The 13594-nt window shown below is 37.6% G+C and overlaps 1 protein-coding gene across 1 annotated transcript in view; it reads left to right on the forward strand.

Moving 5' to 3' along the window:
• The window catches only part of LOC147575771 (uncharacterized), a 400913-nt gene that overhangs the window by 71827 nt on the left and 315492 nt on the right, over window positions 1-13594 (forward strand). The window lies entirely within an intron of this gene.

The raw sequence follows: 13594 nt of genomic DNA on the forward strand, positions 1-13594 counted from the left end.
TATTATTATTATTATTTGGGTGTTGAGTTTGATAAGTTCTTGATAGATTTTGGATACTAACCCTTTATCTGATCTGTCATTTGCAAATATCTTCTCCCATTCTGTCAGTTGCCTTTTAGTTTTGCTGATTGTTTCCTTCGCTGTACAGAAACTTTTTATTTTGAGGAGGCCCCATTAGTTCATTTTTGCTTTTGTTTCCCTTGCCTCTGGAGACGTGTTGAGTAAGAAGTTGCTGCGGCCAAGATCAAAAAGGTTTTTGCCTGCTTTTTCCTCAAGGATTTTGATGGCTTCCTGTCTTATGTTTAGGTCTTTCATCGATTTTGAGTTTATTTTTGTGTAGGGTATAAGAAAGTGGTCCAGGTTCATTTTTTGCCTGTCACTGTTCAGTTTTCCCAGCACTGCTTGCTGAAGGGACTGTCTTTATTCCATTAGATATTCTTTCCTGCTTTGTCAAAGATTAGTTGGCCATACGTTTGTGGGTCCATTTCTGGGTTTTCTGTTCTGTTCCATTGATCTGAGTGTTCTTGTGCCAGTACCATACTGTCTTGATGATTATAGCTTTGTCATACATATTGAAGTCTGGGATTGTGATGCCTCTTGATTTGTTTTTTTCTTTTTCAAGATTGCTTTGGTTATTTGGTGTCTTTTCTGGTCCCATATAAATTTTAGGATTGTTTGTTCTAGCTCTGTGAAGAATCCTGTTGTCATTTTCATAGGAATTGCATTGAATATGTAGATTTCTTTGGGTAGTATCAACATTTTAACAATATTTGTTCTTCCTATCCAGGAACATGGAATATTTTTCCATTTTTCTGTGTCTCCTTCAATTTCTTTCATAAGCTTTCTATAGTTTTCAGTGTATAGATTTTTTTACCTCTTTAGTTGTATTTATTCCTAGGTATTTTATGGTTTTTGGTGCAATTGTAAATGGGATAGATTCCTTGATTTCTCTTTCTGTTGCTTCATTATTGGTGTATAGGAATGCAACTGATTTCTGTTCATTGATCTTATATTCTGCAACTTGGCCGAACTCATGGATCAGTTCTAGCTGTTTTTTTCATGGAATCTTTTGGGTTTTCCATATAGAGTATCATGTCATCTGCGAAGAGTGAAAGTTTGACCTACTCATGGCTGATTTGGATGCCTTTTATTTCTTTGGGTTGTCTGATTGCTGAGGCTAAGACTTCCAATACTATGTTGAATAACAGTGGTGAGAGAGGACATTCCTGTCTTGTTCATGACCTTAGGGGGAAAGCCATCTGGCCTTGGACTATTGTTTTTTGGGAGATTTTTGATTGCTAATTCAATTTCCTTACTGGTTATGGGTCTGTTCACATTTTCTGTTTCTTCCCTTTTCAGTTTTGGTAGTTTATGTATTTCTACGAATTTGTCCACTTCTTCCAGATTGACCATTTTATTGGTGTATAATTGCTCATAGTATTCTCTTATTATTGTTCTTATTTCTGCTCTGTTGGTTGTGATCTCTCCTCTTTCATTCTTGAGTTAATTTATTTGGGTCCTTAAGTTTTTCTTTTTCATTCAACTGGCTAGAGGTTTATCAATTTTGTTAATTCTTTCAAAGAACCAGCTTCTGGTTTCATTGATCTGTTCTAATATTTTTTTTCATTTCAGTAGCATTGATTTCTTCTCTAATCTTTGTTATTTCCTGTCTTCTTCTGGTTTTGGGTTTTATTTGATGTTCTTTTTCCAGCTCATTAAAGCATAAGGTTAGGTTATATATCTGAGACCTTTCTTCCTACTTTAGGAGGTCTGGATTGCTATATACTCTCCTCTTATGACTGCCTTTGCTGCATCCCAGAGGTTTGGAGTTGTGGTGTTATCATTTTCATCAGCTTCCAAGTACTTTTTACATTTCCTCTTTAACTTCTTGGTTAGTCCATTCATTCTTTAGTAGGATGGTCTTTAGTCTCCAAGTATTTGTTAGCTTTCCAAATTTTTTATTGTGGTTGATCTCAAGTTTCATAACGTTGTGGTGTGAAAGTATGATCTTGATCTTTTTGTACTTGTTGAGGGCTGATTTGTGTCCCAGTATGTGGTCCATTTTGGAGAACGTTACATGTACACTGGAGAAGAATGTATATTCCACTGCTTTAGGATGCAATGTTCTGAATATATCTGTTAAATCCATCTGGTCCAGTGTGTCATTCAAAACCATTGTTTCCTTGTTGATTTTCTGATTAGATGGTCTGTCCATTGTTGTAAGTGAGGTATTGAAGTCCCCTACTATTATGGTACTATTATCAATGAGTTTCTTTATGTTTATGATTAATTGATTTATATATTTGGGTGCTCTCACATTTGGAGCATAAATGTTTACAATTGTTAGGTCTTCTTGGTGGTTGGCCCCTTTAATTATGATATAATGCCCTTCTTCACCTTTTGTTACAACCTTTATTTTAAAGTCTAGGTTATCTGATATAAGTATGGCTACTTTGGCTTTCTTTTGTTGACCATTAGGATGATAGATGATTCTCCATCCCCTTACTTTCAATCTGAAGGTGTCTTTAGGTCTCAAGTGGGTCTCTTGTAAACAGCATATAGATGGATCTTGTTTTCTTATCCATTCTGTTACCCTGTGTCTTTTGATTGGAGCATTGAGTCCATTGTCTTTTAGAGTGAATACTGAAAGATATGAAATTATTTCCATTTTGTTGCTTGTAGATTTGGAGCTTCTGGTGGTGTTCTCTGGTCCTTTCTATTCCTTGTTGCTTTTGGTCTATTTATTTTTCCTTTTGTCTTTTCTCCCCTCATAGAGTCCCCCTTAAAATTTCTTGCAGGGCTGGTTTAGTGTTCACAAACTCCTTTAATTTTTGTTTGTCTGGGAAACTTTTTATCTCTCCTGTTTTGAACGACAGCCTTGCAGGATAAAGAATTATTGGATGCAGATTTTTTTCCAATTCAGCAGATTGAATATATCCTGCCACTCCTTTCTAGCTTGCTCAGTTTCTGTGGATAGGTCTGATGCAAACCTGATCTGTCTTCCCTTGTAGGTTAAGGACTTTTTTTTCCCTTGCTGCCTTCATGATTCTTTCCTTACCTGAGTTTTGTGAATTTGACTATGAGATGCCTTGTTGAAGGTCGGTTTTTGTTGAATCTAATGGGAGTCCTCTGTGCTTCCTGGATTTTGATGTCTGTGTCTTTCCCCACGTTAGGAAAGTTTTCTGCTATGATTTGCTCACATAACCTTTCTACTTTTTCTCTAACTTCATCTTCTGGGACCCTTATGATTCTGATATTGTTCCTTTTTAATGAGTCACTGATTTCTTTAATTCTTAAATCTTACTCTTTTGCCTTAGTCTCCCTCTTTTTTTCTGCTTCATTACTCTTCATAAGTTTGTCCTCTGGATTGATGATTTGCTGCTCTGCCTCATCCATCCTTGCAGCCATGGCCACCATTAGAGATTGAAGCTTGGTTATAGTATTTTTTATTTCATCCTGACTAGCTTTTACTTCTTTTATTTCTGCAGAAAGGGATTCTATTCTATTTTCTTTAATTTTTTAATGTTTATCTATTTTTGAAGAGACACAGAACATGAGTAGGGGAGGGGAAGATAGAGAGGGAGACACAGAATCTGAAGCATGCTCCAGGCTCTGAGCTGTCAGCACAGAGCCTGATGTGGGGCTCAAACCATGAGATCATGACCTGAGACAAAGTTGGACACTCAATTGTCTGAGCCACCCAGGCACTCCGATTCTAATTTATTTTCAACCCCTGGTAGTATTGTTATTATCGTGATTCTAAATTCTGGTTCAGACATCTTGCTTGTATCTGTGTTGATTAAGTCCCTGGCTGTCGTTTCTTCCTGCTCTTTGTTTTGGGGTGAATTCCTTCGTTTCATCATTTTGAAGGGAGAAAAGGAATTAATGAGGTAAAAAAAATAAAATTAAAAAGTTAAAAACAACACACACACGAAATCAAATAAACTATGTGAAATCCTAGGTGTGTTTTGGTTGGTTGTTGAAAGGAGCTTGATAGATTAGAGAAAAAAGGGAAAGTGACTCACTTCTAAGGGACTACGGCTTTGACCCACTCAGACCTTCTGGGGGAGGGTTTCACCAAGCAATGGCTGGGTGCCAGCTGCACCTAGGAATGTTTGCGGGACCATGCTGCTGCTGATGTGCAGAGACTATGGCTGGGTGCTAGACCACTCCATCAAAAGTTCACATGATCATGTAGCAGCAGCATTTCAGGGATTAGGGAAAATCATAACACACATCTGGCACCAGGCTTCACCCTTAATATCCTTGTTCCAGTACCAGGGAATGTGGTTGTTCTTTGGGGTCCGTTGGGACCTTGGCCTGTGGGGTGGCTGCACAGCCTTTACCTAATGTCCTCCCAGCAGGGCAACTGCCTCTCCTCTTGTGGCCCATGGACCCCCGGACCTCACTCTCTGCTCCTGGGAATTTGCCCTTCCCATCAGAACACCTCCAGGTATCAGGCTGCAGCATTTCAGACTCTGCACTCCCCCCGTTTATAAAGTCTTAATGGAATTTAAACGCTCTCCTTTCTCCTTTTTTTGTTCAGTCCCTACGGCTGTTTCCACTTTTCCACTTTCTCTCCAATGCTTTTCCCGTACTCTCCCCCATCTCTGCCCTCTCTCCGCTAGCAAAAAGAGCTCCCTGCTTTCCGTGGCTTCTTTTTCCCCTAGTTCACCTCTCCACACCATGTACCTGCTGAGTTCTGTGGTTCAGGTTGTGAAGATTGTTGTTTAATCCTCCGATCAGTTTTCTAGGTGTGCAGGAGGTTTTAGTGTAGATCTGGCTATATTTCATGGACGTGAGACGCCAAAAAAATTTCCATGCTGCTCCACCATCTTGGCCCCTCCCCTTCCCAAATGAGTTTTGAGTCTCTTTGGTTTTTCCCCCAAATTTGTCTTCTTTGTGGCTTGATGGCAGCTAGGTTTTCTCTCTTTTAAATTCAATTTTGATAAGTTTTTCCTTTTGAGGAATGCATCCATTGTATCTATATTGTCAAATTTATTGGTATTATATTTTAATAACACTCTGAATAATACTATACCAGTTCATACAAAACATAGGAAACCTTGTAATTGTAGATTGCCATGACTATCCCCTATTTTTCATGTTTTAATTGTTATATGTATTATATCCACATTGATTATAAACCATACAAGAAAATGTTATATTTTTTTCTTGATCAGTTATATGATTTATACAGAACTGAAGAAGAAGAATTTTTTTTTTCACTTTTTTTGTTTACTTTGACATTTACCATTTTTAGTATGCTTTGGCTTATTCTATGCATCTGAGTTTTTGTCTGCTATAATTTCCATTTATTCTAAAGAACTTCTCTTTTTAATGTTTATTTATTTTTGAGACAGAGAGAGAGAAAGAGAGAGAGAGAGAGAGAGAGAGAGAGCATGAGAGACAGCATGAGAGAGGGAGGGGCAGAGAAAGAGGCAGACACGGAATCCAAAGCAAGCTTTGTGCTGCTATTGCAAAGCCTGACTTAAGGATTGATGTGGGGCTTGATGTGGGGCTCGAACCCACAAACCTAGAGATCATAACCGGAGCTGAAGTCAATGCTCAACTGACTGAGCCACCCAGGCACCCCCATCTTGAAGAACATCTCTTATTATCTCATATGAAACAGATCTGCTGGCAAAGAATTTTGTCAGGTTTCTTTTATCTGAAAAAATTGTTTATTTTGCCTTAATTTTTGAAGAATATTATCATTAAAATATAGAATTCTGGGTAGATTTCTTTTAGCATTAAAAATTAATTAATTAATTAATTTTAAGGAGGGTCCATGCCCAATGTGGGGCTTGAACTCATGACCCTGAGAGTTGTACACTCTACTGACTGAGCCAGCCAGGTGCCCCTCTTTTATTGTTTTTTCTTAAACCATTAAAAATAAACTAATGCTTATTTAATTTTGAGAGAAAGAGAGACAAAGTGCAAGAGGGGGAGGGGCGGAGAGAGAATGAGACACAGAATCTGAAGCAGGCTTCAGGCTCTGAGCTCTCAGCCCAGAGCCCGACGTGGGGCTCGAACTCATGAACCATGAGATCATAACCTGAGTTAAAGTTGAATGCTCTACTAACGAAGCCACTCAGGCACAGCCCCCCCTTTTAGTATTTTATAGTTGTTCTACTCTAACCTAATATCCATGGCTTCTTATGAAGAATAAGCCACTAATTTGCTCATGGTTCCTGTTTGTAGTGTTACGTTTTTCCCTTGCTGCTTTCAAGATTTGCCCTTTATTTTGGCTTTCAGTAGTTGAATAATGAGAAAATCTGAGAAACCAACCAGGTCCAGCCACTTTAGATGGGACACAGTGGAAAAGATTGCAAAGAGGACTAGCGAAAACCATTGTCTTTGTATAGCTGCTTCCCCTGTAGGCACAAGTCCAAGGGTCTGGTGGAGAACCTGGGACTGTTCTTGGTCAATAGGTATAGAAGGTGGAAGGTCAAAATGTACATGGAACAGAGAAGAGGGAATGAACTGAGGCCTGCTGGACACCTTTGCTTTTGTTTGTCACCCTATCTGACCCATTATGATTTCTTTTTTTTTTTTTTAATGCTTATTTATTTTATTTTTGAGGGAAAGAGAGCAAACATGAGCAGGGGAGGGGCAGAGAGAGAGGGAGACAGAGAATGCCAAGCAGACTCCACATTGTCAGTGCAGAGCCCGACATGGGGCTTGATCTAACAAACCCGTGAGATCATGACCTGGGCAGAGGTCAAGAGTCAGACGCTTAATTGACTGAGCCACCCAGATGACTCCTGACCCACTGTGATTTCAATGACTTGTATTCTCCAACTTTCACTCAGGATTAATTAGAAGCAATTCAGGTGTTTAAGCACTCATGAAGGCGTTGTTTCATAGGTATTACTCTGGCTTCATTGTGGAGAATGGCTTGGAAGAGAGCAGCCATTCTACAGCACAACTGTACAAGCAAAAGAGATTAAGAGCTAAGACAAGGAATGTGACTGTGTAGGTGGCATGAGGAACATGTCAATGAGGCACATGCTAGAGCTAGGTCCAATCTAGCAGTAGATTGGATGTGAAAAGAGGGGGTGTGTGTCAAAGTTGATTCAAGAATAAATGAGTAGGTGGTGTAGGATGGGAGTAGTGAAGACGGAGCTGGTGTGGAAACAGAGCAAAGAGGGAACTGACTTGAGGGCAGAAAGCCTGAGGTTTCTGGTGTCACATCCACATGGAAATGTGCCCCAAGCTGTTGGATATATGCTCCAGCATCTCTGGGCACTGAGCAGAGATGAGAATCTTGATCTGAGAGCCAACAGCAAGCTGACCACGGTTGAAATCACTATATATATATATATATATATATATATATATATATATATATATATGATATCCTAGAAGAGTGGCAACCCAGCGCTAGGATAGAAGAGATGGCATTGGGAGAAGAGCCCACAACTGGGCCTGAAAAGATGGTTATCTGTCACACACAGCATATATATATATATATATATATATATATATATGTTGTCATGATGGTAACAGTTTGGAAATCATACCCTGACTGTTTCTTAATGTGTTAAAAGACAGATGTGATGCAATACAGAGGTTCTTCTTTCTCTGGGTTTATGTTGTCCGTTCCCTTTTTATTTCACTTCAATACAAATTACGTAAAGCATCTTACCAATAACCTATATCATGCATGTTTCACGAGTCTATATGACTGTCATCTCAACACAGATGACCTGTCAGCATTTCACTCTGGGTGTTCTAATTACATGTTTTCTACTTATGATGCAAATTGTACTCTACAGCTTTTCCCCAACTGCAATCTTAGTTTAAATTGCTACCATTTTTTTTTCTTTTCCAGTGGAAAGGAGAGACTGCATTAAAAAAAAAAAGTACAAATGACTAGCATTCTTGACTTCTACATTATGGTAACTTGGGTGGTAAACAGTATTACCACCATGTCTAGTTAGATACTTACTAAATATAATAATATTATTTGAACAGTTAAAGATTAAATTCTATAAATTTCTATTTCATTGAAACAAAGGTGATAGTGACCGTCCCTTAGGTAGTTGCTTAAGATTTTAATTTGTATCTTGTGTATTGTCATTATAGCTCAAACTTTAAATGTAAGAAATGATTAGGATTCACTAAATTAAATAAATATCAATGGTCTGTCTCCCTGAAGAATTTTCCTTCAGAGAATTTCATTATGCTGTGATGTTGATGCTCTATCTCTCCCCTTTTCAAAAATTATCCTATTATGAAACAAAAGGTCTGAAGTACAATCATCCAGTGACTTTGTCTGCCTCTGTAGCATAGTTGTGTAAAAAATAACATTCAGAGATGCAGGTTAATTCAGATACTATGTGGAATGATTACCTTGAAGTAGTGCCTTGTCACTGGCAAAATCATTAAGGATACAACTGTGAACATAAAACTTGTTAAATTAAAATACAAAATGCTATTGTCATCAATATTTGTGTAAGATAAAAGTCTTTATCAACAGTAGTCTCTTGTAGGTAGTCAGGTGGTTGTCTTTACGTTCTCATGAAGGAAACAACCTGTTGATGCTCTTTATCTTATTTTGTTGTGCAAACCCATGAATTAGAAGAAGTCAAAGGAAGTGCTTTTTTAGAAGAAACAGGGAAGAAAGTGCTTTTGTTTGATATCTTTTGCTCTTTTTTTCCCCTCATGTTGCTTTCCTTAAAAAATTGTGTATGCTAACTGGCTTTAACCTTTGTTGAGCATCTGGATTTGTCATTTTTGTGATGATTTCCTCATGTGGGACCTTCTCAGTGTCCATTTGAAAATGCATTCTTATGTTTCAGATTGATTATTACTATTATTATTAATGTGTCAACACACAAATCCTATTAATAGGGCATCTTCCAGAATAAATTAGTTGATATGGGGTATGATAAGCTAGTGTCAGGGGTCACAAATTAGCCAGGAAGGAGCCTGGCTAATTTCACATTCTTTCCAGAGAAGTGTTTCTTTGGTCTGCATAATCCATGCATGGACATTTTTATTGAAATGGTTATTTGTGCTAATTTAAATCCAGTTCTCAATCATAGTCATAAAAACTCATCATAAATAAGAAGGAATTGAAAACACCTATCCACACAAATGCTGATGTTGGAGTGAGAACTTGATATGCTTTATATTTTATGGCTAATTGTAATTTTGCACAAACATTTAAAATAATATAGAGATAGTCCTGTCTTAACATAATGTTTCCTATTAAGAAATTGGCTAAAGCAATATTATGTAGGGAGTGGGTTGCTTCTGTTTTATTCTGATATCCAAATACAGTTGCTTCTCTTCGGAGTGTTGCATGTTGTTTGTGTTCTCATCAGACTGACCAGTACTGTCTTTTCTTAGTAAAAATAGCATTATTTACTGTCTATAGAGATGTCTTATGTTGCACACGTCATTACTCAAACTTACAGTTTTTCAATGTTGCTTCCTCTTGAATTACGTTATTTCACAGTCATGACATTTGTCAAATCCTGGATGCTATCTATCCACTGCCTGAAGGTGTTTCTCTTGTGGGCCTCCCCACTCTGGTCTTTCTCTTCCTCCACAACACGCCTCCTGCTGCTGCCGTGGTCTATGGTCTGATCCTGGCAGTGGGTGAAATTTAAATTAGTAGGAAAAGTAGGAAAAGTAAACTAGTAGGAAAAGTAAACTGAAAGCTGATTTAAAGCTGAAAAGGACCCCCCACTGAGAGCACTGATTCTGTGGCAATTTAGATACCCTTCTGGCTATAGCCATTTGGTTTCACTCTTGTCTGGAATTCTATAGAATTCAGTTATTGTGTTTGAGGTAGGGTTAAACTAGTCTTCTAATATAGTAGTAATTTCATTTAAATGTCAGATAATACTTCCATTAAATGGAATTTATTTAATTGCAAAATAAAAACAATCTTCAAACTTAGACAAATATCACTTAACACATAGTAGGTCTGAAAGGAAGTATTATAGATTGCAGTTGGATTTCGCTGATTTGGTTTATTTGCTTGAGATAGATATATATATATATATATATATATATATATATATATATACACACACACACACACACATATACACACACACATATGTGTGGATATATATGTGTGGATATATATGTATACATATATATTAATAATGTATCTCTATATATATTAATATTAACACTGTCATATGTGGGGTGCTATCTATATGCTTGTGCTGGGTTACTCAGATATTTGGGCTGGACCTGGTAAGTAAAGAGCAGGATGTAAGCCACAGTTTCTCAGTGAGGCCGGCAGCCTGCAGAAGTCATATAGGAGCAAAATCTCAGTGTTGGTAGAAAAAGCCACAACTGTTATTTCACTGGGTTCAGATCTGACGAATCAGGGTAGTCGGCTGAGGCTGTGGGTGAATGAAAGTCAGGGTCCCATTTGGTCCCAAAGAAGGAAGGCATGGAACTTAAGATAGCTGTCAGTTGCTGCTTTCAACTGTGTAGCTGAAGGTTGCCCCACATCAGTGGCAACAGACCTGGTTTGAAAAGAGGACTGTTTGGTGTTGCTATTTCTTACCATATTCCAATTTTCTAGATTTTTCATGAGGTGCTCCCTAGATTCTCCCTCAGTGAGTGATGGAGCAGGGTTCCCTTAGTGTCACAGACTATGAGTCTGGAGTTCTCTCTTGTCCAGCAAGAGAGCAGATGCAGAATTGAATATGAGAGAGGCTAATATCCAGGAGGAAACTAGAGCCCCAAACACAGATCTCGTCTTTGTATTTATTGAGCACTCAAGATCCTACGTGGTGAATGTGAAGAAAACAAGATCTTACACACGTGGTGAATGTGGAGAAAGCAGTCAGATAGTAATTGATAACTTGTATGTGTAAGAAGCAAAGGGTCTGGGGGGCAAGTGGAGTTTGTGATCAAAGTAAAATGGTATATTGGCACCAGATGGAAAGTAATTTCCTGCAGGTGATATAACAACTTACTCATGATCCCATTACAATATCTCGCTAGCTAACCTCGGGTACTTCCGCCCCATGATGGCGGATTTCCACCCTAAGCTTTTTGTTAAACGATTTGTGTAAGTAGAACCTATTCCCTGACACCTTACTGCATGTTATTTCCTTTGTGGTTAAGGCACACATCATATACTCCTGGACATGGATTCTGCATGGACAGTTGTGTAGAAATGCATACAAACTCTTTTTGAGTAATCAACTAATCGGCTATCTTTCTCACTGAATATTACAACACATTACAGTTAACTATCGTTATAGACTGTGGTGTCAGGCCAACAAGTTCAAATGGCGTTTCTTCCACACACTGCTATATAACTATGGCAAATTAAATTGTTTGAGTCTTAAGATTATTTTCTTGGGGAAAATTTTCCGTACTCCCTAAGGCAGATCAGGTCATCTTTATACCTGCTTTTGTCATATCTTCTAGCCAGGAGACTGTACCAATGCTCTTCACCAAAAGACCCTTGGAAGTTAGCACCATGCCCAATACATGAGACTTTTTGGGTAACTGACTTAGTGAGAGTTGGAATAAATGATGCCTATTTCCTTATCTTTGAATTGGAGAGAATATAATGCTTAACTACAAGACTGTTCTGAGAGTTAAGTGACAGAATATGTTAACACTTCCTGGTTCTTAGTAGATGTTCAGTATGTGCTAATTAACTTCCTTTCTCTGAGCAAACTGTACACATAGGAGGAGAACTTACTTTTACTGAATTTATAAGGTATTTTTAAAATATAGTTATTTATTTTACAGAAGTGTTTCAGTAATGTGCTTTTGAAAAAGTGCTCTAATGAATCCCTGACTCTGACTTCTACCTGTCTGGATTTGACAATAACCCTAGCTGAATCTAACAGCAAAATATTTTTTTTCCCACTAATGCCGCATTCACTAACCTAGTTTAGGAGTGTTCACAGGAAAAGGTATATTGTCTTCATAAGAGAATGTATTACTTATCTCTTAGCTTCTGTCAACCTGATATATTATTCTATCTCCCCGGGCAGACTATCCTTCAGTGCAGAGCATGGTTCAAATTCTTGTACAGTCACCATCCATTACAGGACAACACTCTTTTCCTCTCTCATTTAAACTCAGTGCACAGAGTTTAATCCATAACACAATTTTTCATTTCAACAGAAAAACATTAGCATTTTATAGAAACAGTTGGGTCATATAGGAGAAACCCTACCAAGGGAATGGAAGTATAAGCAGTATTTTTAACACCGAAGAAATGCAAAGTTGGCGAATTGGGCCCAGGAACTCAGTACTATGTCTCTGTCTGTGGGATTGAACCCCACACTATAGAATTATTTGAAGGGTTTTAGCATGACTCACACTTGGAATTGTTTCTAAATCATCCTACATTTAAAAAATTGTCTATTTGTGTGGTGGGGCATGTGAATCTTTTTTTCCTATGAACTTTGACTTTATAAATGTCAAGAATCTTATCTTGCCTCTTTCAGAAACTGAACTGCAATAATTTCACTACCTATTCATGACCTACACTTTCCTTTAAGTTATGGAATCTTTTTTTTAGACTTAGTGTTGAAGAATGCCCATTTTTCAAATATTAAAAAAATTTCTTATATGATTCTCTGTTAACAGTATTCATGATTTTTATACATCACTATTTCCTTTTATTCTGTGAAAAATTTTTTAAGTTTATTTATTTTGAGAGAGAGAGAGTGCTTGGGCAGGGTAGGGGCAGAAAGAGAGGGAGAGAGAGAGAGAATATCAAACAGGCTCCTCACTGTCGGCACAGAGCCTGATGCTGGGCTCGAACTCACAAAAGATGAGATCATGACCTGAACGGAAATCAAGAGTCAGAAGCTCGACCTACTGAGCCTCCCAGGTGCCCCATCACTATTCCCTTATAAGCTTTGTCTCTGTGGATAGAAAGGTTTCTCTATCATAGTCTTTTTGTTACTGTTACTGTTTTTAGTGCTACAAAAACCCCAATACTTTATGATTATAGGCTCCTTCTTTGCATGTCTTCTGGCTCCGTTAAAATTTTGTGACTGTTTGGCAGTAGGTGTGGCATATGGTATTCCATTTCCAAACGTCAAGTGTGTTATGAATTGTTTTCTATCTTTCCTTGTAAGAGCATTCTGAATGGTGGTAAATTTATTTCCAATAGAAAATTTTGTATTGTGATCAAATTGGTCTTAGGAAATTTTGAGTTTAGGACTATACTTCAGGAAGTACTTTTCAGATGCATTTGTCCTTAAGGTAATTTCTTCTTTGTACCTTAGTATTTAGACAAATTCATTTGCTGTTTACTGCTGAAGATTCTTCCAGACCAAGTGCCACTTTACAGATCCTGTTAATGTTTAGGTAGGACATGAATCTGGTCATACTTTAAGGTATTTAATTTTTCCTCAGTGAAAGGCCATTTGCTTTTGTTTTGTTTTATACTTTTACCATCAAAATTTGGTTTCATAACTGTGATCAAGAAACAAATAAGAAGGAGGTTGTTGTATTGGTTTCGATGCAGGCTTACTCAGAGTATAAAGGAATATCAATTGGTTAGTACACAGAAAACAAGTATACTTAAAGTTAATATACACACAGATTAAAAACATAAAATGAATATATATATATGTTA

The sequence above is a fragment of the Puma concolor genome, chromosome D2 (assembly GCF_028749965.1).
Source record: "Puma concolor isolate L17-30 chromosome D2, mPumCon1.1.hap2, whole genome shotgun sequence".
Lineage (NCBI taxonomy): Eukaryota > Metazoa > Chordata > Mammalia > Carnivora > Felidae > Puma > Puma concolor.